Source organism: Amblyomma mixtum, chromosome 10 (assembly GCF_055824585.1).
Source record: "Amblyomma mixtum isolate Tamu chromosome 10, ASM5582458v1, whole genome shotgun sequence".
NCBI classification, from domain to species: Eukaryota; Metazoa; Arthropoda; class Arachnida; order Ixodida; family Ixodidae; genus Amblyomma; species Amblyomma mixtum.
In genome coordinates, this window is record NC_143021.1 from 361531 (window position 1) to 388499 (window position 26969).

Sequence of the window (26969 nt, forward strand, 5' to 3'; positions counted from 1 at the left end):
GCGGCTCGAGCCTGTCCAGCGGGGTCCAGCGACCTCCGACAGGCGTACCTTGTGTTGATTGCCCACTCTCTCTCGCAACCGGCCCAACGGTCGACACGAGAGAGAGATCACAGCACTGCCGCGGGGACATTCTCCTGCAGCGGCGGGCTAGCGGCGCGCATTACTCTGGTCGCTTCGTGCACGCAGCGGAGCCTTGCTCCTCGCGCGCCCCCGGGGCGGGGTGACTATTGAGTGTGTGTGTACTGCTGAAGGACGACATGAATAAACGTCTCCTTTGTGAACTTGGAGGCCTATTTCTTTGCGGCGAATCGCTCTCCTCCCAGCGGAGGTTGAGTGCGCCGCGTCGGTGTCCCAGTGTGTGTGTGGTGACGGCTGATCGGGGCCCTTGGCTCGCGCGAAGCTCGAACCCGCGGTGGGTGGTGGCCTGTGTCCACGTAGGAACCCACAACTGACGCCCAACGTGCTAAGTCATTGGCGCTTACGCCTTTGATGACATATTAGCCGAGCAGGTCGCCTTGCCGATCACGCTTGCGCACCATGTCTACCCCCAGCGGGGCACTCGGCAGCTACATGTCGGCTCCCTACGGAGTTGTAGCGTCGTTTGATCCGCTGGCTGCTGTTCCTTCGAATAGCCAGACACCGTGGTTGGCCGCGGCCCCCATTGGGGTTTACGGCGACACAACCCAAAATGTCGACCACGCGGCTCCCATCGGAGCTGTATCGGAAGCACCCTGCGGTGCATCCGCTGGTCACATGCCTCAGCTGTGCACGCTTTCCGCCCAGTGCGAAAGCAGTTCGTGTCACGCTGCCGCAACCGGCAGTTTCGAACAGCAGCAGCCGTGCCCCGCGAGCAGTCAATTCTGCTCTGGGAACGGCGAGGCGCTGGCCCGGTTCCCTGCGGAAACCGCGCCGCTCATCGAACTAGGAGCCTTGCCTCCCTCGTTCGTGCAGCCCGCCCAAGCCTCCACTGAGGCCGGAGCGCAGGCGCTGCTAGCCAGTGCTGCCCAGATGATCCAGTCGCTGTCAGGGGCTGTTGGGACGCTTTTGGCCACGCCGAAGTTGTCTCACCCCGCGGTCAAGTTGCCCATGCCAACATACCGCGGGTATGATGACCTACTCAGTGCCCGGGATTTCCTTGAGTCCCTCACCCATTATCAGAGAACTATGGGTCTTACTGAGCAGGTGGTGCTTGCACACATCATCCCCGCAGCGCTGACTGGCACGGCAGCTCGGTGGCATCGGCTTTCCGGCCACCGGGCAGCGACTCTCGAGGAGTTCCGTGCAGCATTCCTGCGCGAATTCCTGCCCGCTGACTACGAGCGTAGGATGCGGCGAGAGCTGGAGCTCCGTACTCAGGCTCCGGATGAGTCGCTGCAAGAGTATGTTCGTGCGATGGAAGACCTTTTCTCAATCGCCGAGCCCAGAGCCTCGAACGAGGAGCGTGTCGAAAGGACGATCAGGCAGGCACATCCGACCTTTTCGGCTTACCTGCGCGGCGGCCGATTCCGAGATTTGGAGGAGCTGGCCGCCGAGGCAAAGCGCATTCAAGGCGACATTCTCGCCGCGCGCGCCTATCGTCCGCCACCGCCGGCAAGCGAGGCCCTTGAGCCACGTTGTGCATGGAGAGGGGCCTTGCCCTTACCCAACCGGCGACCACCCGCACAACCTGCCTTTGCAGCTGTTAGCGGGCAAAACGAGGCATGGGAGTTGAGCGACAGAGCTCTCGATCCCTACTCGTACGGGAGACGGGCAGCCTGCGCTGCACCGTTTTCCGAGCCGCGTCCTGATGGGTGCCAAGCACTCCAACGCACAGCGGAGGGGGAAACCCGACTCGGCCGACCCTTTGGTCGTGCAGCGGGCGGACCCAGGCAGGGAGAGGCGCCATTGTCCCGCGACCAAGCTCGCGGCGGTGTGCGCTGCTTCCGCTGCCAAGAGAGGGGCCACTTAGCAAGAGAATGCACCGTAGCCAGGCCTCCTGCGAGGCAGGGAAACGGCGGCGGGGGTCGGTCGTAAAGGGACCACCGGCCCAATCTCTGCTAATTCCCTCTGCGTACAGAGCAAGCTGCCTTGCTAATGCGCACGCGCCGTTTATTCCGGTCACCATTGCTGGCCGCGAATTTTCGGCGTTACTGGATACGGGAGCCAGCGCTTCCTTGTTCGGTGAAGAGGTGTTGTCCCACTTGCAAAAGCACTCTGTGCGCTTGCGGGACTGCCGTACGGCATTCAACCTTGCGAAAGGCGTAGCCCATTCGGCTGGCGCCGCGAGGCTGACTGTCAGGTGGGGAGAGCGGACGAGACGCACGCGTTTCATCCATCTCCCAGGGCTCAGTGTGCCCATGATTCTCGGACGGGACTTTCTCCTGAAAACCGGGATCGTGGTGGACATTGCGAATGGCGGCTATCGCGACGGACCATTTTCCCAGCTTAAGCCGTTCATTAGCCCACCGGCGTCAGTATCTGCCTGCGCAGTGAAGGCGTTCGGAGAGTGCCACGCTCAGCGGACAGGGCCACGCCCTTGTGTCGAGCGTTCCGTCGTTCAGCCTCCCCATTGGGACCGAGCGGCGCGGCACGACCAGGCACCACATCCGCTGGCCGCCAGTGCGGTAACATTGGATGACACACAGAAGGCTCGTTTGACAGCGCTATTGCGTCAGTACGATGAGCTCTTCACGGATCAACCTGGCTGTACCACTTTAGTGAGCCACAAGATCCACACTGGAGACGCGCTTCCTTTGAAGTGCAACCCTAGACCCGTCAGCCTTGCGAAAAGGCAGGTGATTGATGGGTTGCTGGATGAGATGCTGTCGGCGGACATTATCCGCCGCTCGTCCAGCGCCTGGGCGTCTCCGGTGGTGTTGGTGCCTAAGAAAGATGGCAGCCACCGTTTGTGTGTGGATTATCGCCGTCTGAATGCGCTGACTCGCAAGGATGCCTATCCGCTCCCGACGATCAGCTCAATCGTAGGAAACCTGGGCAGCGCGCGGTACTTTTCCACGCTAGATGCCTCCAAAGGTTACCTACAGGTCCAGATGGCTGACACTGACCGGTCCAAGACCGCGTTCACGTGCCACAGAGGGCTGTTTGAGTTCACTCGTATGCCCTTTGGTCTCTGCAATGGTCCTGCGACTTTTCAGAGGCTCATGGACCGCGTCCTGGGGGAAGCGAAATGGTCCCACGCCATGTGCTACCTGGACGATATCGTGATTTATTCACGAACCTTCGATGAGCACTTAGGCCACATTGCCGACGTGCTCGAGAGGGTACGGGCTGCTGGGATGACTTTGAATCCTGCGAAAGCCCAAATAGCGCGGACCCGGGTTCAGTTACTAGGGTTCACGCTGGGCGAGGGCTCCATTGAGCCTGATGCGGAGAAACTTCGAGCCATACTCGAATTTCCCGCGCCCAAGGACGTACGCGGCCTGCGCCGTTTTCTGGGAATGGCCAATTTTTATCGGTCGTTCATCCCGTCCTGTGCCCGCGTGCAGGCACCCTTGACCAAGCTCTTGGGAAAGACTGCAGCGTGGCGATGGGGGCCCGAGCAAGAGCGATCCTTTCGCCTCCTGTCTAGTGCCATTGCCGAGACAGCGCAGCTCAGGCTACCCGACCTGACCAGACAGTTCGTAGTCCAGACTGACGCGAGCGATCTGGGTTTAGGAGCAGTTCTCCTACAGGAATTCGATGGCGTGTTGCAACCGCTGGCCTTTGCCAGCCGCTCCTTGCTGCCCTCGGAGAGGAATTATTCCGTGACCGAGAAGGAGTGCCTCGCCATCGTGTTTGCACTGCGCAAATTTGACGTCTACCTTGATGGAACGCAATTCGTGGTGCAGACAGACCACAGTGCGCTCAGTTGGCTGATGCGGCTCCGCGAGCCTGCGGGTCGGCTGGCGCGCTGGGCTCTCCTGATACAGCATTACGACTTTTCGGTGCAGTATCGAAAGGGGAGCACAAACGTGGTAGCTGACGCGCTATCCCGTGCCCCACTCGCCAGCGGCGCCTTGACGCCTGTAGGCGGAGGGGGCGAAACAGCGGACGAGCCGCCGGGCGGCAAGGAGGGGGAGCCCGGAAACGGGTTAACCCATTCCGCTAACCAGGCAAGCAGCGCTTCGCAAAGAGGACGAGAGGCGAAGCTCTTCGTGAGCGCCTCGGAGTTGCCGACGCGAACGGAAATTTTGGCTGCAAACCTGAGTGGGGACGAGACCACGCTCCCCTCTGGGATGACTGGAATCGTTTTCAGCCGTAAAGAGCTACTGAAAGCCCAGCAAAATGACCCCTTTTGTCGCGTAATGAGCGACGGTCTCAGGGAGACGGAGCGCCGTGACGCTACTGGTATTGTAGCGGGCGCAGGGGGGCAGAAGCCAGCGTGTGTCGCGGCGAACCCCGGGGATTCATATTTGCTGGACAATGACGGGCTCGTGCTGAAGTACATAGCCACCGATGACGAGTCCATCGACCCGTTCAAGGTGGTTATCCCCAAAAGTCTGAGAGGCGCACTTTTGCGATTCTCTCATGACGAACCACTGGCCGGTCATCTGAGTGGCTCCAAAGTTTTTGCAAAACTGAGTCAATCGGTGACGTGGCCCGGCATGAAGCGTGACATTTTCCGCTATTGCCGTTCCTGCCATGTCTGTCAAGCGGTGAAGTCACGGGGCGGCAAGCCGCCTGGAATGATGAAACCAATTGACAGTGTGCGTCCGTGGCAGATGGCCACCTGCGATTTGATGGGGCCTTTCCCCAGGAGCAAGCAGGGGTTCATTTACCTGATGGTAGTCGCTGACCACTTTTCCAAATGGGTTGAGTTGTACCCCCTTCGGAAAGTGTCAGCACGAGCGGTGCTGGATAAACTCCAGGAAGTGTTCTGTCGGTTCGGCTTTCCGGAAAGACTGATCACGGACAATGCGTCCTATTTCACCGCTCGGGTGTTCGGTAACACGTGCCGTTCCCTCGGAATCGAGCACTACACCACTTCACCCTACCACCCCCAGTCCAATTTGACCGAGCGAATCAACCGAACGCTCAAGCCAATGCTGGCGGCCTTTGCCGAGTGTCAAAAGGATTGGGCAGACCATTTGAGTGAGTTCGCGTTCGCCATTCGAACAGCTGAGAATCGCTCAACTGGTTTCTCTCCCGCCTTCCTCAATTTCGGGAGGGAGCTGGCGAATCCGATGTCAAACGTCGTGCAGAGCCAGCTCGGGGATGAGCAGACGCGGGCAGACTGCTCTGCTTATGCGTCGACGCTTCGGGACCGGCTTGGTCGGGCTCTCAACAGAGCAAGGCAGAGTTTGGCGGCAGCCAGAGCCCAACAGAAGGCTCAATATGACCGCAAGCACCGCCGCCTGACTTTTCAGGTGGGTGATCTTGTCCTGAAGCGCAACCACGTTCTTAGCGATGCGAGCAAGGGGTTCTCAGCCTCGCTCGCTCCTAAGTGGCTTGGTCCGTACCGAGTGGTCAGAGTCTGGTCGCCACTCGCGTACCTGCTGGAGGATCCCCTTACGGGGAAAACCAGCCGTGCCCACATCGCAGACCTGAAGGCCTACGCGTCACGGTCTGACGAGCTTGCGCCGGTACCCATTGGTATCAAAGGCAAGCGCGAAGGCACAACTGGTGCTGCGGAACGCAAGCGTACGGAGCACCGGTACAATCTGAGGCGACGGTCACCTGTGTGATTGATGCCGGACGGCGGACTTTTCCGCAACCGAAGGCACGCAGCCTCTGCTAGCTGGCGAGCTTTCTTGTCAGGCCCTACCCAGGTGAAGCACAGTGTGTTTTTTTTTTCTGTTGTTGTTTTGGCAGCGTGATCAGTTCCAGCCTTGTGTGTTTATCAGTTTACTTATTTGTTTGCTTGAGTCAGTTTCTAGCCACTTTCGTTTTCTGCTTGTACGTCTGTTTTTGTTCTAACGTACTGAGATGTACATAGGCAAACTTCAGCCCGCTCGTGCTTGCTCTTATCTTCTAGAAGGAATAGATGGGTGTCGGTTGTACGGCGCGCCTTTTCTCATTTCCGGCCCGACTGTGGGTGGTTGGCTCGTTAAGGAGCCGTGTGTCGCGGTGCGAGTTTTGTGCGGCCCGTATGGAGGGGAAGTTGGCGGGGCGTTTGGGGCGATGGGGGGCGGAAAGTGCACCCTTTGACCCTCGCCGCGGCGCCTCTGGACGCTTCTGATGAGGGGATCGTTGTCGCCGACCGGTGTCCGCGCACGTGCTGGTGTACGTGTGTTTGTGTTTGTGGCTGTGTGTGCGCGGAACCATGAGCCGAGGCGACGCCTGTGAGTTGTGCCGCTGTGCTTCTGCGTGAGCGCGACGATGAGAAGGAACCCTCGCTGTGGCCAAGGTTACACATCAGGACGCCGCCGAACGTCCTCGCCCGTTTCAGCCGGCGTGAAGGGGGGGCACTAACTGTCTTGTGCCCGAACGTGATGTCGTGTCCAAGGGCGCGAGGTCAGTGCCCTGCCGCGGCCCCGTCGTCATCAACGCACCCTACATCAACGGAAAGAAGACCGCATCAGTCGTCGGCCCTCCCAACCCGTTCAACTTGAAGTCTGCGAGCGGTGAGTCGCCGACAGGCCCATTGGGCCGCGCCACCGAACTTTGGGACTGTCACCCACCTGTCACATAGTTGTACAGTTATCACATCTTCTTGTGTACCGTGTATATAATCTGCAAGCTGTTTTGATTTACTGAAGCGTATGCCAGTGTTTGCCTTGTTTTCCCTTTGTTTTCTTACGTTGTTCTGGCTGGAACTGAAGGGTAGCTAGTTTTTTTTTTGTGTGTATTCATTTCTTTATTTTGGAACTGAAGTGTAGCTTATTTTTTTTTTTGTGTCTTGATTTCTTTATTTTGGCCGCGTGCTTTGCCGATGGGTAGGAGGGCATTTAAGGAGAGGGGGATGTGGGAATCTGGCTTTCCGCCGTCGCCTTTGCGCGGATAGCCGGCCTCCCGCGTTGTTTCTCCTCTTTCCCTTGCTCCCGCCTCAGGCGGTGGAGAGGCGGCTGGGTGACTAATCACTGTCATTTAGCCACAGCTCCGCCCCGGCTCCCCAAGGGCCTTTGCCATTGGCGCCTTTTGGCGGGAATTCGGGACCCCGCTTTGGGCGGCCGCGCGCCGCGCGACCGTCCGAGCGGGGCCCAGAGAGAGAGATCCCTCCGAGACAGCGTAAGGTGCGTACGTTACTGTTTGTCCGTGCCGGCTTTGCCGTTCGGACCAGTGCTTACTCGAGCTCGCCCGCACGTGTCCTCTGACCTGCAGCGGCTCGAGCCTGTCCAGCGGGGTCCAGCGACCTCCGACAGGCGTACCTTGTGTTGATTGCCCACTCTCTCTCGCAACCGGCCCAACGGTCGACACGAGAGAGAGATCACAGCACTGCCGCGGGGACATTCTCCTGCAGCGGCGGGCTAGCGGCGCGCATTACTCTGGTCGCTTCGTGCACGCAGCGGAGCCTTGCTCCTCGCGCGCCCCCGGGACGGGGTGACTATTGAGTGTGTGTGTACTGCTGAAGGACGACGTGAATAAACGTCTCCTTTGTGAACTTGGAGGCCTATTTCTTTGCGGCGAATCGCTCTCCTCCCAGCGGAGGTTGAGTGCGCCGCGTCGGTGTCCCAGTGTGTGTGTGGTGACGGCTGATCGGGGCCCTTGGCTCGCGCGAAGCTCGAACCCGCGGTGGGTGGTGGCCTGTGTCCACGTAGGAACCCACAAACGTTGGCCCTAAATGTCCGCTGTCGTCCCCATATTGGCAATGGCGCTTAATTGCACCTCGAGCGATGGCCCTAAATGTCCGCTGTCGTCCCCATATTGGCAGTGCCGCCTCAGTATACCCGCAGCGATGGTCCTACTTGTCCGCTGTGTTCCCTGTCATTAAGCGTAGAAAGTTGGGCTAGTTGGTTGGTAGTACTATTATGATACATTCCAGCGGCTAAAAAGAAGGCAAACGGGTGGATTCAGCCAGGTAGGCGATAGATAGTAGGTGCGCCGATGTGGAAAACATGAGTGGCATGGCAAAGGAGCCTTCTGCACTTTTTTGATGATGGGTTAATCTTGTCACGGATTTCTTTTCCTTGCGCCCCCTTTTGTATATTATCGCTGTTTGTGAAATAAACCTCAGTTGAAGTCCGGCGTTCGTCCTGTCTCGTCTACCTTCGTCCGTGTCTTTTTAGCCGCTGGAATGTATCATAATAGTGTTCCCTGTATTGGCAGTGCCGCTCCACGACACACCCAAGAATGTGCCTGTGATTATCGGTGGTTATTTCTCTCAATCTGCTTTTTTTCAACATTCGGACTTGTTTATTTATTTCTTCTTTATGACCAACAACAGTGCTAGCATCGAACACTGACGCGAAATTTCAATAAAAAGCGCGATGTAGTTGATCGCGCGAAAGTGAGCAGAGGTCAGATTCATTCACGAAGGTATACGAATTTTGAAAAGCGGCGTCTTTTGTAATTATGGTATGCAAAGAAAAAAGAGAAAGAGTTGCCGCAATCATGAAAATGAAATTTCGATTCGAGGAATGGTAAAATAACGCACTAATCAACGTACTGTTTCGCATATCTCTGCGGACACCCACAGCCCCCGATTATAGGTTGCCTTTTCAAATTCGTGTCTCAAGATATGGGCTCAATTTAACTAATAAATTTATGCTTCACTAAACGCTGATCGTATGACACAATCCGGAATACAATGCCTCCCCCACAGGATGATCACCCTAGAAAAAAACAAATAAATCGCTTTTTCCTGTACTACTTGGTCATTAATTTATGCGTGGCGCATTTGGAAACAAGAAACGATCTGAGTAAAACGGGATTTTGGTTTTATCGCAAATAAACAGTTGACGTGAACAACTTGCTGCACATTTACTGCGTGAAGAAGCAGCAGACAGGAAAGGAAATGTAGATGTATGTTAGATTTAAAAAAAATTAGTGAACAAATGGCTCTGGTTCCTGAAGCCGCGAAGCTAAGGTGGCTAGGTTTTTTAATGTCAGAAATTGTTTTGTTATTCTGCTGTGCTTTTTGGGTATTCTATATCAACGGCTCTTGCATACGTTTTTGCTTTAAATTATCACGTTTATCAAATTAAAGATCGGAACTTTTTCCCGATCGCAATTCCACTCGTTTTTGTTTGCCTTTTCTTTGCGCGAATCCTTAATACCTATGAGCCAGAACAGGTGCATTGCTGAGTAGCGTGTCGCGTCATTTCAAGCTAGCGCAGACACGCACGGGTGGGCCGCATGACTATGGCCAGACCGGCCTGCCTACACTGGTGCGTACAAAATGTAGGGTATTAGTAGCTCTAGAAGCGAATCATTGGATTATATTGATGAATGATGTTGCGTGGACGTACGTCATCCTATTTTGTCCGCCACAAGTATCATATATGAAACACTCAAAGAACACGCATTGTTCCTGCTAATTTTAGTTATTGTTTTATATTTCCGGTATTTTCATAGTAACAATTTTATCTCAGCTTGAACCAAAGAGGCACACGACCGCAGAGATTACGCTAATGCTTGGAGCCGTTTTGACGAAATCCATGCCCAAGCTCCACGTTTCCACTTCCAACATCTCCGCGTTGTCGTTTCCTTGCCGCTTTTCACGTGCTCAACTGCCTATGGCGCATCCTCCAGACATTCCGGAATCCTTTTCACTCATTTCACCCCCCCCCCCCCCCTTTAAAGTCCCATACAGCCGCATTTTGCCGGGCCGAGCCTCTTTCTTGGAAGAGCGGTGGCCCTCAACATGCTAGGAGTTATTTTTTCTTTGTGATTTTAGGTATACTGACCTTCTCTAACATGTTTTCCCCTCGCGCCCAACGTCGCTCATCCACCCTGCCCAGATTTTCTTCTACCCCTTTTCCAGCTGCTATTTCTCTTGCTGCAGCAAATTCTCCGAAAAATATAGACCTTTTTCAGGTACGCGCGGCCATCTTTCGACAGCAGCGCCGTCCTGCGTCTGGCCGATTTCTCCGCCATGTTGGCTTGGGTAGCCGCCGCATCAATACAGGCAGCGAGTACTCGCCGCGCTGTTCAGCCTTATCCGAGTGTTGATTTTTGCATGATTTCGACCTGAAAAGTGTTGCACTGTATGCACTGAGCAACTGTGAACAAAATGGCCCGGGCTTCGGCGAGCGGCGACGCGGATGTTTCCCTGCAAGTTGTGCCGAAAATCGACATTGGAGGTGCGCTTCTACGCAAGTGTGCGCAATTCATTTTACGGTTTTCTGGCATCTATAATGGAGACATTTATCAATGCGAGCACGAAACTTGCTGCGCTTCTATGTTGTAGTTATAAAAGAAAAACCGCTCCGTTCCGAGCTAACAGCAGTGTTGCTCTCAAGCGCTCAAGCGGCCTGCTCTGCGTTGCGCCGGTGACACGAACAGATTGAAAGTGCGTTCGACCGTGTCTTTCACTACATTTTCCCTCTGGCCTTCGAGCGCGATGTAATTTATACACTCGAAACTGGTGCACCTGCTGTGACAGTTCCTGAGGGGCATATCTGCTTGGTCCGTCTCGGGTGCGGCCGCTGATTAATGCCGGACGAGCGAGAAAGCGCGTGCGTGTGGTCCGGTGGGCACTGCGTGCCTGCTGATTGCAAGTCCCTAATAGGCACTTATTTTTTAAACAATCGGCACTTTGCATTATGGCGTCAGTTGAAAATAGTATTTGGTCGAAGCATGAGGTGTCACGATGCAAGGTGGACACGTCAAAGCTGCGGCCTTCAGTTTTTTAAATCCTGCTGGTTTAGCGGATATTTCATCATTATCATCAGCCTGACTACACCCACTGCAGGGCAAAGGCCTCTCCCATGTCTCTCCAATTAACCCTGTCCTTTGTCAGTTGCCGCCACTGTATCCCCGCAAACTTCTTAATCTCATCCGGCCACCTAACTTTCTGCCGTCCGCTGCTACGTTTGCTTTCTCTTGGAATCCATTCCGTTACCCTTAAGGACCAGCGGTTATCTTGCCTTCGCATTACATGCCCTGCCCAAGCCCATTTCTTCCTATTGATTTCAACTAAGATGTCATTAACTCGCGTTTGTTCCCTCACCCATTCCGCCCTCTTCCGATCTCTTAACGTTACACCTATCATTTTCCTTTCCATAGCTCGCTGCGTTGTTCTTAACTTAAGCTGAACCCTCTTTGTTAGCCTCCACGTTTCTGCCCCATAGGTGAGTACCGTAGGATACAGCTGTTGTATACTTTTCTCTTCAGGGATATTGGTAAGCTACCATTCATGATCTGAGAGAACCTGCCATATGCGCTCCCCCCCATTCTTATTCTTCTAGTTATTTCCCTCTCATGATCCGGATCTGCGGTCGCTACCTGCCCTAAGTAGACTTATTCTCTTACTACTTCCAGCACCTCGCTACCAATTGCGAACTGATGTTCCCTTGCTAGGCTGTTGAACATTACTTTGGTTTTCTGCAAGTTAATTATTAGCCCCACCATTCTGCTCTGCCTGTCTAACTGATTGATCATGCTTTGCAGTTCTTGTCCTGAGTGGCTTAGCAAGGCAATGTCATCAGCGAATCGCAAATTACTCAGGTATTCTCCATTAACTCTTATCCCCAAATGTTCCCATTCCAGTCCCCGGAATACCTCCTGTAAGCAGGCAGTGAAGAGCATTGGCGAGATCGTGTCTCCCTGCCTGACACCTTTCCGTATTGGAATTTTATTGCTGACTTTATGGAGAACTATAGTAGCTGCGCAATCGTTATAAATATCTTCCAATATTTTCACATAACACTCTTCTACACCCTGATTCCGCAATGCCTGCATGACAGCTGAGGTTTCCACTGAGTCAAATGCTTTCTCGTAATCAATGAAGGCTATATATAGGGGTTGGTTATATTCTGCACATTTCTCTATCACCTGATTGATAGTGTGAATGTGGTCTATTGTCGAGTATCCTTTACGAAAGCCTGCCTGATCATTTGGTTGACTAAAGTCCAAGGTTGTCCTGATTCGATTAGCGATTACCTTAGTAAATACCTTGTAGGCAACGGACAATAAACTGATTGGTCTGTAATTCTTCAAGTCCTTGACGTCTCCTTTCTTATGAATTAAGATAATGTTAGCGTTCTTCCAAGCTTTTGGTACTGTCGAGGTCATAAGGCATTGCGTATACAGGGTGGCTAGTTTTTGTAGCACAATCTCTCCTCCGTCCTTCAACAAATCTGCTGTTACCTGATCCTCACCAGCTGCTTTCCCTCTTTGCATTGCTCCTAAGGCTTTCTTTACTTCCTCTTTCGTTACTGGCAGGATGTCCCATTGCTGTGCTGGACTGCCTCCCTCAGTAACTTGATGATTACATTCGCTACTGTATAGATTTGTGTAGAACTCTTCGGCTAATTCAACTATCTTATCCATATTCCTGATGACATTGCCCTGTTTGCCTTTTAGCGCATACATCTGGTTTTTACCTATGCCCAGTTTTCTCCTCACTGATTTTAGGCTACCTCCGTTCCTTAGAGCAGGGGTTCTCAAACTGGGTTCCGCGGAACACAGGGGTTCCGCGGACTGTTTTCTTGTGTTCCGCGAGAACCCTCACCGGCCCTGACCCGGCAGCTGATATGAGACTTGCTCTGAGTGCTACTGAGCCACTCTTTGACTTGCTCTCAAAAGGGAAGCAGTACCACCCATCACACTAGTATTTGTATTAATCTGTGCAATAAACATTTAACTTTTGCAACTCTCTCTTTGCAAAAATGCACTCGACAACATTGCCGGTAAGTGAAAGCGGGGTGGGGGGGTTCCCTGGAACTTATTGAAGGCTTTTAGGGTTCCTCCAAGCAAAAAAGTTTGAGAACCCCTGCCTTAGAGCATGCTCGATTTTCTCCATGTTAAACTTTCTTATGTCGGCTACCTTGCGCTTGTTTATTAACTTCGATAGTTCTGCTAGTTCTATCCTGTCTGTTGAGTTAGACGTCCTCATGCTTTGGCGTTTCTTTATCAGATCTTTAGTCTCCTGAGATAGCTTGCTGGTATCCTGTCGAACCATCCTACCACCTACTTCTGCGGCGCACTATGTAACGATAGCTGTGAGATTATCATTCATTGTTTCAACACTACGGTCGTCTTCTTCAGTTAAAGCGGAAAATCTGTTTTGCAGCGACAATCTGAATTCCTCTACCTTCCCTCTTAATGCTAACTCGTTAATAGCCTTTCGCTTCACCAGTTTCCTCCGTTCCCTATTCAAATCTAAGCTAACACGAGACCTTACCATTCTGTGGTCGCTACAACGGACCTTACCGAGGACCTCCACATCCTCTATGATGCCAGGGTGTGCACACAGTATGAAGTCTGTCGGATATTTACTGCAAGCAAGCGGATATTTACTGCAAGCAAACAGCTGTGGCGTTTGCGCAATGCATCATGGCTTTCAAGTACAGTCAAATACCTATGTTTACAGTGCCGTTGTCGTTAATAATCAGTCGCCAGTGTCGGCAGTTATGACAGAAATGTTTCACGTAACCCGCAGTGCTGCTGCATCATTTCCCCGAATTATGTTTTGATTTTGCAAGGGTCACAGGCGACACATATCTTGGCGACATCAGCAGCAAGTGCTCGCGTGTAAGGTATGTGCAGCTGAAACAGCCCGCAACCGCACTGCCGCTGCCGTGGCTCTCTGCGTTGTTCACACTGCTCCGCTTCAAGCCGCCTTCGCTTCCTGTAGTTGAGTAATACTTGTTGGGGGGGCATGTTTCCAGAAAAGGGTTGTAGCGCCGAAACAGAAAGCTAGACGGGACAGGCGCAACTTCCAACTGATTTATTCACCGCGAACGCGAATGAATATAAGACAAACAATCAAGAAAGATCGCAAGAACCACACATGCGCGGGAGGGATGTACAAAAATTGAAAAAAAAAATTGAAAAAACAGTTTTTGAAAAAGAAGATAGCCGAGTCACACAGGTGGCTCACCCCCGTGTATCTAAAAAAGCAGTTTCATTCTTATATATTGCAATTGAGAGGGTACTAACACAGTCGCTACAGTTGCTTTTGATATAGAAAGCCTCTAACAGTTCACGGGCTGTCTGGTCCTGACTTCTACTTAAAACCTTTGTTTCTTTCAGCCTTGCTGTACACTTAATCTTTCTTTCTTCACTGCAGGCTTTACAGTGATGGGGCAGATGTGAGCCTGTGCCATTTTTTAAATCCCGACTGTGCTCTGCTAATCGGTCGTTAATACAGCGGCCGGTTTGGCCGATGTACTTCTTTCCGCACGTCAGAGGAATCTGGTAAACGACTCCCGCAGCACATTTCACAAACGGGGCTGCATGTCTTTTGTTACATGCAGTTTTCTTTGCCTTGTTGGGATCAGTTTTTACGCACAGGGCAGCCAGTTTCTTGGGGGCGGAAAAAACCACAGGTACCTTATATTTTGTTGCCACATGCTTCAAATTGTGCGCCACCTTATGGTTGTACGGGATGACAACCGGTATACTTTTGGTTTTGGTGACCTCGTGTTCATTGCCTTCTTTACAACATTCTTTCTTTAGTTTTCTCAGCAAAGTTTCTGCTACTGTGCTTACGATCGACGTTGGAAAGCCTGCTGTTCCAACTTCCGAACCTCGGTTTGGAAGCTTTCGCTCGCTTTATGGCAACATGAGGAGAGTTTCAAATTGGGCTAGTTGGTGGTTGTTATTCTCGTGCATTGTTGCGCTTACGAAGGAACTGGGACACAATCAGGGACGACACAGAACAGATGTGCGCAAACTATCAACTGCAAGTTTATTTCTGAGTGCATGTATATATAGGCATTGTCAAGACAAAAACAAAAACAAAAACAAATCCGTGATCACATCGTCATGGCAAGATATCTTTTAACGTCCTGTCCAGCAGTAAAAAACATGCATTATCTTTCTGACTTAGCTGTTTGTTTTTCTTTTTCCAAAAATTCTTTTTCCTGATTTGAGAGCTCGATAAAAGGCACGCTTACACATGGCCCTTCTTTTCCTGATTGTATGCAGTATGCTTCCCAAAGTTCCCTGATTAGCTTCTCTCTTGAACCGAGCAGTATTGCTGTCTGCTTAAAGTGAGGTGTGCAATTTTTGCATCTGGCGCAATGCGCTGCCAGATTTCCCGGTGAGTTGACAAGACTGCAGTTGCGCCTATGTTCTCTGAGCCTCTCATTGAGGCACCTACTGGTCTGGCCAACGTACGTTTGCCCGCATGATAGCGGTATCTTATACACAACACCTTCGCGGCATTCCACGAACTTTGTCTCATGTTTGACGCCACATGACACCTCTTTCTCGGCATTGTCTTCGTCGTTTACTTTCGCGCACATTGCATGTGGCGCAAGAGGTGTCATGTGGCGTCAAACATGAGACAAAGTTCGTGGAATTCCGCGAAGGTGTTGTGTATAAGATACCGCTATCATGCGGGCAAACGTACGTTGGCCAGACCAGTAGGTGCCTCAATGAGAGGCTCAGAGAACATAGGCGCAACTGCAGTCTTGTCAACTCACCGGGAAATCTGGCAGCGCATTGCGCCAGATGCAAAAATTGCACACCTCACTTTAAGCAGACAGCAATACTGCTCGGTTCAAGAGAGAAGCTAATCAGGGAACTTTGGGAAGCATACTGCATACAATCAGGAAAAGAAGGGCCATGTGTAAGCGTGCCTTCTATCGAGCTCTCAAATCAGGAAAAAGAATTTTTGGAAAAATAAAAACAAACAGCTAAGTCAGAAAGATAATGCATGTTTTTTACTGCTGGACAGGACGTTAAAAGATATCTTGCCATGACGATGTGATCACGGATTTGTTTTTGTTTTTGTTTTTGTCTTGACAATGCCTATATATACATGCACTCAGAAATAAACTTGCAGTTGATAGTTTGCGCACATCTGTTCTGTGTCGTCCCTGATTGTGTCCCAGTTCCTTCGTAAGCGCAACAATGCACGAGAATTATGGCAACATGATTTCTTCAGCGATGCTTCCAGGCACATCTGGGCAATGGCGCGCTTTACAGTCTTTGAATGGGCAGAATCATAGGGCATTAATTCCTTTCGTGCGCGAGGGCAATACATCCAGCAAAAGCTTTCGTATTTAAGGGTGATGGCACAGGCTCACATCTGCCCCATCACTGCAAAGCCTGCAGTGAAGAAAGAAAGATTAAGTGTACAGCAAGGCTGAAAGAAACAAAGGTTTTAAGTAGAAGTCAGGACCAGACAGCCCGTGAACTGTTAGAGGCTTTCTATATCAAAAGCAACTGTAGCGACTGTGTTAGTACCCCCTCAGTTGCAATATATAAGAATGAAACTGCTTTTTTAGATACACGGGGGTGAGCCACCTGTGTGACTCGGCTATCTTCTTTTTCAGAAACTGTTTTTTCAATTTTTTTTTTCAATTTTTGTACAACCCTCCCGCGCATGTGTGGTTCTTGCGATCTTTCTTGATTGTTTATCTTATATTCATTCGCGTTCACGGTGAATAAATCAGTTGGAAGTTGCGCCTGTCCCGTCTAGCTTTCTGTGTGTTGTCTGTTTCGGCGCTACAACCCTTTTCTGGAAACATGCACCAACCAGCCGCCCCAACAAGTATTACTCAGTTACCTTTCTTCTACAGTGCGCCGCTTTCTTTGTGTTCCTTCTGCAAGACCTCCGCCTCCTTCGGTGTTAGTCAGCCATATCGCCCTCATCTCTTGCCGCGCCAGGAAGCTGGGATTCTGTATCAGGAGAGGACTAGTACCACACGAGATCTCCTGCCTGTTTGGCTCTACCAGACCTTCACTTGGCCACGTCAAGAGGATGTGCAGGATTTTACGCGCGGAGCTGTGGCGACAGGTGCGTCTGCTGTACGATTGGCTGCAAGTGATATGTTCTTCCCAGAATTCGGCAAACATTGCGGGCGTGAAGCTTCAATCTTTCAGGCGGCTCGCCGCTCAAACCAGTGAATTCCTGTGGCAAAGGACGTTGCCGGTGTTGTCAAAATGTGTTGAAACAAGAAACCAAGACAGTAGCACGGCGCTCAAGGTTCTGGGGGGTGTTAGTATCCCGGAAGATGTAGGCGCTGTCCTTCGGAAGGGCCCAAAGTTCAGCATCGAGCCAAGGATTCCAAGCCATGAGCTACTTTCTTTGAATCGAAGCATCTCCAGTAAAGCTGACCTAGAGGACCAGGAAAGGTGCTTGCTAGACGGCGTGGACAGCCTCAACAGGCCTGCGCCCGTCAATGGAGCTAGACATGAGTCGTCCACCAAAAGAGTCGTTCAGTTCTTCACCGACCATAAGCTTCGACTCACTCAAGGGGACAAGCAAGGAGGATTCGTCGTCATACCGTCTGGTATGTTTAACGATAAGGCTTATGAGGCTGTGTATAAGAATTTCCACAAGACCGTGGTTAGTCTGGGCAAGCTGAAATCTAATGCTGTTTCGCTGTGTGAAAGAATTGGCCTCGATAGAATCGCTAAAGGTATTCGTCTTTGCAAAGAAAATAGCTTAAATGTGTTTTTTACCGCCAAAACACACAAGGAAGGAATTCCACTTAGGTGTATTGTTAGTGAAAGAGGGGCTTGGCAGAGCCATGTCAGTCGTTTCCTTCTAAGGCATCTTAATAGTTTAGAAGTCGAAGACCCTTTTTCTTGCAGGAACTCTCTTGATATTGTTAAATTTTTGCATGACAACAAGTCTTCAGGCTATATGTTTTCTATTGACGTTGTCGATCTGTTCTATTCTATCCCACAGACTGAGTTGTTAGCTGCTGTACAGTCATGCATTGAAAAGAATGGTGCGGTTTCTTTCCAAAATGCTGCAGGTGTTTCTGTTGAAAATTTCATGGCAATGTTAGAGTTTTATCTGTCTTGCACTGTGGTATCATTTGCAGACCAGCTGTTTGTTAAAAAAAAGGGGAATTTGTATTGGTTCCTGTGTCGCTCCTGTGCTTTGTAACATCTTTCTTGCGGAGCTGGACAGGTCATTGGTAGATACTTTTGACGAAGCCAAAGTGCTGAAAACTTTTAGATATGTTGACGATTTTTTAATTATTTTAAAGAAACAGGTTCCCTCATTTTACTCACAAACAGTGGAAGAAGTTTTATCTGCTTTTAAACTACTTGGAAAAGGTTTGGACTTCACCCATGAGCTTGCCCAAGGCAATAGGTTGCAGTTTTTAGACATTAACATCACCCTTAAAGACGAAAGCTTTTGCTGGATGTATTGCCCTCGCGCACGAAAGGAATTAATGCCCTATGATTCTGCCCATTCAAAGACTGTAAAGCGCGCCATTTCCCAGATGTGCCTGGAAGCATCGCTGAAGAAATCATGTTGCCATAAAGCGAGCGAAAGCTTCCAAACCCAGGTTCGGAAGTTGGAACAAGCAGGCTTTCCAACGTCGATCGTAAGCACAGTAGCAGAAACTTTGCTGAGAAAACTAAAGAAAGAATGTTGTAAAGAAGGCAATGAACACGAGGTCACCAAAACCAAAAGTATACCGGTTGTCATCCCGTACACCCATAAGGTGGCGCACAATTTGAAGTATGTGGCAACAAAATATAAGGTACCTGTGGTTTTTTCCGCCCCCAAGAAACTGGCTGCCCTGTGCGTAAAAACTGATCCCAACAAGGCAAAGAAAACTGCATATAACAAAAGACATGCAGCCCCGTTTGTGAAATGTGCTGCGGGAGTCGTTTACCAGATTCCTCTGACGTGCGGAAAGAAGTACATCGGCCAAACCGGCCGCTGTATTAACGACCGATTAGCAGAGCACAGTCGGGATTTAAAAAATGGCACAGGCTCACATCTGCCCCATCATTGTAAAGCCTGCAGTGAAGAAAGAAAGATTAAGTGTACAGCAAGGCTGAAAGAAACAAAGGTTTTAAGTAGAAGTCAGGACCAGACAGCCCGTGAACTGTTAGAGGCTTTCTATATCAAAAGCAACTGTAGCGACTGTGTTAGTACCCCCTCAATTGCAATATATAAGAATGAAACTGCTTTTTTAGATACACGGGGGTGAGCCACCTGTGTGACTCGGCTATCTTCTTTTTCAGAAACTGTTTTTTCAATTTTTTAAAATTTTTGTACAACCCTCCCGCGCATGTGTGGTTCTTGCGATCTTTCTTGATTGTTTGTCTTATATTCATTCGCGTTCGCGGTGAATAAATCAGTTGGAAGTTGCGCCTGTCCCGTCTAGCTTTCTGTGTGTTGTCTGTTTCGGCGCTACAACCCTTTCCTGTAGTTGTTTGAACAGCAGATGACTGTGCAGTGGTTTCCCGAAGACCTCGTTTCAGCTTTAATCGCACATACACCCAAATCGGGCTACTACAGCTAAGCAACCGCATACAGTAAACACGGAGAACCGCAGAGAATGCACGGGACGCACGGACACCGCCTTTCCGAACCAGCCAGAGAGGAGGAAAGCAACATGGCGGCGCTCGACGCGCTGGGAGCGAGGCTAAAACTGAAAAAGGTCTATAAGAAATCTGTATCATCGTCCTCTCCTCCTTTCCACAACACTCGCCCAACGAGTATCGCCTGTAGCTAGCAAGGCGGCGAAAAGCCACACAACCAGCGTGCCGACGAAGCATGCGCGCTCAAGCTGACGCCGTTCGTTGTCGAGAATCCACATCCGATACGTTTTGACAATTATGACGTAATTCAGTAGCCTGGCCTGCAAGATTCTATTTGTGAGTACCACCATACTTTTATCTTGAAATGTGTTCGGAATGAATATGGTTCTTGGCGTAATTGCCACTTTGACTCAGCGCCGACCTTTTTTTTCTCCGACAGGAAAAGAGAAAGCGACAAAGCACTGGCACGACTTCTGAATGCAACTTTCACTGCGAAATGTCTAGCGCAAAGGCATGCACAGAATGGTGAGAACTTTATTTTTCAGCTTTGATGAAATGGATTTACCGAACGTTGACTACCTCTTCAATCACCGTGGCGGAGTGTTTTGTGGCCCGACTCATGTTGCGTTCATTACGACATTGGTCGTGTATCATTTGTGCAAGATGAGTATCAGACGCGCTTATTCTTCCACTGCAGCAGTTCTCCGGCCGCGTGTAATATTTTCGTGCCAGGTGCCTTTGTCTTGGCCACTTGCAGGCGTACAAGAAAATGCGGAATTCCTGGTCCCAGCGAACTTTATATATGTTGTCTCTGAATTACTCACCAATGGACTATCAGAAGAGTGATTTCTTGTGGTTTTCAAGTAAGAGTTCAGTCTCCCCTGATACATGCATGCGAAGCGACATCGATAATCTTCTTACTTTTAAAAAAAAAAGTGTATTCGGTCTCCTGCGTTCAGCGCATTTCGTAAAACTGTGCAAGCTGTCTGTGCATGGAATATTATATTTCATAGAGAAAAAATATTGCTCACAGCTGTTCAATGGGAAGGAGATGCTACAACCTGTGCCATACTTTGCTGGAACAAAAAGGCAAACAACCAGCTCGCAATAGACACGTAATGTGTTATTTGATTTCTTGTCTTTTTTCTGCGATGGTTGTTCTTACACTCATGATCACATCATGCATCTCTTTGCAGCTTCGATGTACAGCCAGGTCATCGTGCAAGAGCTTGGCGAGGAATTTGTTCAAGGCACTGCGAAAGATCTCTTACAAGAGGAGTGTTGTATCGTCTGAGTTTCGGTTTCGCTTTCACTTTGTCCGTACCGTGGCGCCAGTGTCTTGTGTATAAAATGCTTTGGTGGATGTTATTAAAGGACAGTTCGTCTGAGACCACAGCAGCCTCCTGACTCTCTGCGGCGCTCTCCTGGGCCCGCCACACAAAGAAGCCCGAACACTACAAGGAGTGCAAGTATTAGTGCCGATATGACTCATCGATTCAGCGCATCCGGGCACAGTGCATTTCACGATCTACTGGCACCGTAGATGCAATAAATTTCGTTCCTTGAATCCGTTCCTTCTTTTTTGTATGTCCGCTGGCTGCTTATATGTAAAATGTTACATATACAAGCTCCGGCTGGTGGAAAACAAGCGGAATATGTCTGCATTGTTGTTGGCCAGCAAGAGGTGTTGTACAAAATTGGATGGGACCCCCGATCGCATACAATTTCCCACTGGCCTTGCAATTGATATGCCACCTATAAAAGTTTGATCAAGGGTGGAAAAGCGGGCACAAGTCGGAGCGAAACTGGGGCCATTATTGATACTGGCTGAATGTGGGCATACTATTGGTGCGAACGTAGGGCCATTATTGACAAATCGGCTGAATGTGGGCATACTATTGGCACGAATGTCGGGCCATAATTAATAGATTGGCTGAACATGGGCATACTCTTGGCACGAACGTTGAGCCTTTGTGGATAGACTGGCTGAACGTAGGCCCAACCCAGGAGTGAATGATGGGTCAATGCTGGTAGCTAGACTGGCTGATTATAGGCCCAATCTTGGCATGAATGAAGGGCCATTGTTGGAAAAGTCCCGGATTGCTCAAATGCCGATGTAGAACCAATATTCATGTCACTCTTTTGCCACTGTCGGACCAATCAATTTGTGCTGCTTGGGATGGTATCCAGCTTTCGAGGTGCCGTCCAGTTGCCGTCAAAAGTAAACGGAAGGCAATATTAACGAAAAAAATTAATCAGTGCCCGCTCAATTCATGCATCCTTGAATACATATGTGCAGAATAATTGTGATAATGCTAATTGCACTGTGCACCAACAAACATGGACCATTATGCTTTAGATTTGAAGAAATTAAATTTTTTTGACAAAGTCCCCTTCTATTTACTTTTGACGGCGACTGTACCATTCTACCTAGCAAATATTCATAAATGAGTGTGCCAAAGAATTCCAGAAAAAAGACCCGTTTATTGCTTTGAGTTACAAGAATCACGCTTCTAGCGCACACAGGATGGCTTGCGCTACCACCAGCCATCCTGGGGAGTAAAGAAAGGGGCCAAAAGAGCATGGTGGCAGAAGCTGTGGGAAAATAATTTATTTTCAAGTTTGGTGCGTGCCGATCAGGTTGAACAACGCAGCTCGGTAAGCTGCTGTGGCACGGCTAAGGCGTCCATAAAGTGCTCAACGGAGCTGTCCTCCAGTGAACTGATCAGTCATCTCTGGTGTAATCGTTGCACTCCACTTGCAAGAGGGCTGTTCGACTGCATTTAAAGAAATTCCTCGTCCAGCTCTTGCACGATCGCCTCACGAAGCGCCAAGCCTGCAAAGAGATGCATGATGTCATGGTAAGAACAAAAACAGAACAAAAACAAAAATGATTAAATAACACCAAGTTTTGTGAAACACAGTCTGCGTGAAGACACTAGCAACATATTTTACAGGATAATTTTTAATTTATGCTTAAGAACCAACTCCGCATTAGTTGCACAAAGTGGAATTTAATTTACTAAACTTGCCTTGACACCAAAAGGTTCATTTTTAGTTTAATGCGTCGTGTCGCACTCCCAGTAAATATATTCAATGCGTGATAAGCAAATTAATGTGATATTGAGAACAGATTATTTTGTTTTAATATCATAACTCGTATCTCTAAATTGCAGGCTAATTTTTTATTCAAGTATATACGCACAAGTTGTAGCGTCTCTTCCACATTGACGTCCAAACATCATTTTTGATCACTTTTTTAATGGGGTTAAAAATACGGCTTGCGGTTTTTTGCGAAATACGCTGAGCGCAAGGAACTCAGGGCACCGTTGTTTTACCTTAGACGCTTCGCATGCATGCTATTGCATGCATGCGACTGCGACTGGAAACTGCGACTTGATAACAACACAGAAACACCCGTCTGATAGTCCAGAGGAATGCCCTTTTTTCATTGCCAGACAACTTGGGCAAAAGCGTTAACCAGAAATTGCAGATTTTCTATTGCGCCTGCTATTGCAGAAGGCAAAAAGAAGCAGTGCGGAAGTATTACACATATTCTTATATTCGCATATTCGTACATATTCGTACATAAGCGGTAAAGGACATATTTCAGAATGCATCCTATCTCGGGTCATATGAATTCAAACACGCTGCTAGCCAAAGTAGTAAATCTTTTGTGAGTTCATCTCACCAGACGAAAAATTAAGTTCTCACCATTCGCCCACATTTCTACTGCGGACGACGTCAATCAAGCCATTTCGCAATGAGAGTGGGTACACAGAAGTCTTGCTTGGGCTCGCTCTCTTTTCCTGCCAAAAAAAAATAAAGGCGCATGTAGTCAAAGCAACATTTACTGCCAAAACTTCCAGACGTATATCAAGATAAAAGAGTTTTAGTCCTTACAAATAAGATCTTGCAGGCGGTACGAACAGCGTCGGAGCTCTCCTAATATATGAGTGTTGCTTTTCGCTTGGACAGACTATGAACGGTGCTAGCTAGAGTGTACATGCACGGCCGCTTGATGCAAAGCGCAAAGCGAGCTTTGCGCTTTGCATCAAGCGGCTGTGGTACATGCATTTTCGTCACGTTGGTTGTGCACGTGGTTGGGCTCCGCCGTGCAAGCCAAGGCAATACTGTCGAGTTAAGGATGTCTTAAATGTAGAACCGATGTTCGTGCCAATTTTTGCCAACAGTTTCCCGACGTTCGTCCAATGTTGTTGTGCTGCCTGGGAATTTTTGTTGAAGGCGTCTCGGGTGTAATCAGAATGCTGTTGTCTTTATTGGAAGTTCTTAACATTTGTCTGTGACTTCTTTTTTCTGTTTTGTTCTATTATGCTGTATTGAATTTTACTGTTAATGTGCTTAACCCCCTACAAAAATGCCTCTGAGGGCAATGTTGGTAACTTCAATAATTATATAAATACATAAATAAATTAAAGTAGACAGTTTTCTTAAACAGCATAGTCAATTATGGCAAACAGTGGGGGAACTCTGGCTAACATGGCCCGTGATAGCCATGATTTTAAGATGGCACAACCGACAATGGCAGCGGGAAAATTCTGGCTGACCTGGCCTACGATAGCCAGGATTTTGTGATGGCACAGCCAGTACTGGGAAAGCGATGGACAACCACCAGGGCCATCATTGGGTGCGGCACTGAGTGGTGCAGCCAATATCGGAAGCTCATTGGGAACTCTAGGCGTACTTAGGGCCATGCTTTGCCAAAGGAATTCTAATTTGTGACGGAACAGCGCAAAACACAAGAGACAAGCGCTGACTTAAAACTGATTTTTATTTCCAAGGAACAGTGCTTCTTATACCTTCTTCACCCCCTAAAAAACACATGCGTCACAACCATATCGTTCAAGCGTCCAAAGATGGCAACATGAGACAAATAATCACAGAGATTTATAATCACATTTCCAACAAGTCAAATTCTTTCTTTGGCAAAGCAACAGACGGCGTGCTGACACAATCGTCGCGCAGACTCGCTATCGAAGCTGCCTCGATTATTTCCCAGACTAACTGGTCTTTGTGATTAGCCAAAGCTCTACAGTTTTGGAAATTAGGTGCACAACTTGTTGAAGGGCAATCTCTGCGATGAATTCCCAGGTTCCTACAAGCTTGCTCGAAATTAGTTTTGTGTTCTAGTAGGCTTTCATTCATGCACCTGCCAATCTGCCCTATGTATTGTTTACCACATGTCATTGGCAACGAATAAACAAGACCTTTGGTACACTCCACAAAGGGGGTTCGATGCTTTATCGTGCATCCCTGCTTCTTTTTGATCGGGTCAGAATTGACTCGTCTGCACAGAATTATGAGTTTATTAGGAGCAGTGATCACTACATTCACGCCAGCTTTTCGACCTACGCTTGTCAGGCGATGTGAAACGTTGTGAATGTACGGTATTGCTACCACCGGCCTCCTTTCTTTCTGTTTCTTTGCCTCATCTTGCTCCTCGGGCCTTGCCTGCATCAGCTACTTTTTCATCTTTATTAAAGAATGCAGCGCGAAAAGACAAGGACAAACGAAGAAGTGGGCAGGACTGGCGCTGACTACCAACACATTTATTCAATGAAACGAGCAGCTTTTATAATGCCATCCAAGACCCACGTGACCAGATAAAGCAGCAGGCGTGGGAAATCTATCTAACACTGATACACATCATTGCACACAACATGGAAGTAACAGCACATCGAGGCGACGCAACGTCACCCCGGTGCCTAAAAAACTGCATGGCTAAATGACCAGAATGAGCCAAAATAAACGAGTAACAAAAGAATGAATTATCGTCTACTGCTGTCCACTCATCGTGGACAGCAAAGAACAAAGTCAAAACAAAACAATACTGCAAAACTGTGTAAAAGGCGAAGCAAAGCAGAGTCAAAGAGACAATACAACAAAAAGGAACGCTACGCGAAAGCTGTGTCAAATGCTGAAAGCCATACAGAGTCTAAGAAAAAGTTAAAAAGTTCTAAGGAACATGTCAAAAAGTTCTAAAGAACAAAAGTCAAGCAAAACAGAGACGTAATTAAAGCGGGCCTAGAAAACTCAACTCCTTGACTAAAAGTAAAATTGAAGGGGTGCTAACGCACTTGTCTCCAGCTTTGGCGATCAACCGTGCTTCAATGATGACCCTTTCTATTTCAGTCCTCGCTCGTGCTCTGATGACCGTGAGCTTGAAGAATGGTTCGCACCCTTGGCAAATCTTGCAATGGTCGTCCAGGTGCCCACCGCTTTTGTTGCGTACCTTCCGGCGGTGCTCAAGCAGTCTCTCGTTGAGGCACCTGCCGGTTTTCCCAATATAAACGCTCCCACACTTCAAAGGTATCTCATAGACGACACGTGTAGCACACTGCGTAAACGGATCAACATGTCTTACAGGGCAAACCTTTTTCTTCTGCTTTGCCAGCAAGGTACAAACTTGATAGTTTGTACGGCGCTGAAAAGACGAGATTAACATTGTTTCTTTTTGCGACCTTCTTTAAGTTATGGGACAGCTTGTGAAGATATGGGATTACGGCCAGTGGAGGCCGTTTAGCCTGTTCAGGCTTGCCTGCGTCTTTGCCTTGAACTTTTACCTTCTGTAGAAGGGTCTCAGAAACACTACGCACCAGTGCTGGTGAGCAGCCAGCACCGTAAAGACGTTGGACTTGTTTCAGTTTGGTTTGGTTTATGGGGTTTAACGTCCCAAAGCGGCTAAGGCTATGAGAGACGCCGTAGTGGAGGGCTCCGGAAATTTCGACCACCTGGGATTCTTTAACGTGCACTGACATCGCACAGTACACGGGCCTCTAGAATTTCTCCTCCAAAGAAATTCAACCGCCGTGGCCGGGATCGAGCCCGCGTGTTTCGGGTCAGCAGCCGAGCACCATAACCACTGAGCCACCGCGGCGGCTGTTGGACTTGTTTCGCAACGCTGCTCTGCATCGTATGGGCACAGCTTTTCATGAGCGCTGCCTGGATGGCGGATGAAACAATGCCTCGCTTGATCAATTTCGAGTGTGCGCTGTCATGCGGAAGAAGTCCCATCTTATAGCGAGGGTTATACGTCCAACAAAGGTGATTTTCTTCAAAGCTAAACAGCAGGTCCAAAAACTGTACAGCCTTGCCGCTCGGAGGTTCGCACGTAAAATTGAGTCCCCCAGAGTTGGATTTGAAAAGGGCAACAATCTCACTTGTAACACGGTCTGCAGAACCAGGCGGGCAGCTTTTGAGGGCAATCAGGAAATCATCCACGTACCGGTAGACCGAATGGACCACAGCACTTGGGAGATCCTGGCTAATGCGCTGATCGGCGGCGGCCAGGTAGATGTCGCAGAGGACTGGCGCGATTGACGACCCGATGCAAATGCCATTCTTTTGCACGATGTACTGACCACTGTGCTGAAGAACTGTAGATTCAAGATAGCAGAGTGGTTTCTTGGGCGAGTTGGTTTACCATATTGAAATATACCTGCGCTTAAAAGACACGGACAGAAAGAAAGAGACACACACAGGGCGATGGGAATTTGGTTGTTCATTGTCAAGAGTGTAAATGTGTACCTTCCTATAACGAGACGAAGATAGTAAGCAGGAACCGTGACCAAACGGCGCGTGAAATAATTGAAGCCATGAGCATAGCGGACAGTGGGGTTGCATGTGTGAGTAGCACGTCCCTTTCACTACTATCAAAGGAAAGGGCATTTTTACAAAAG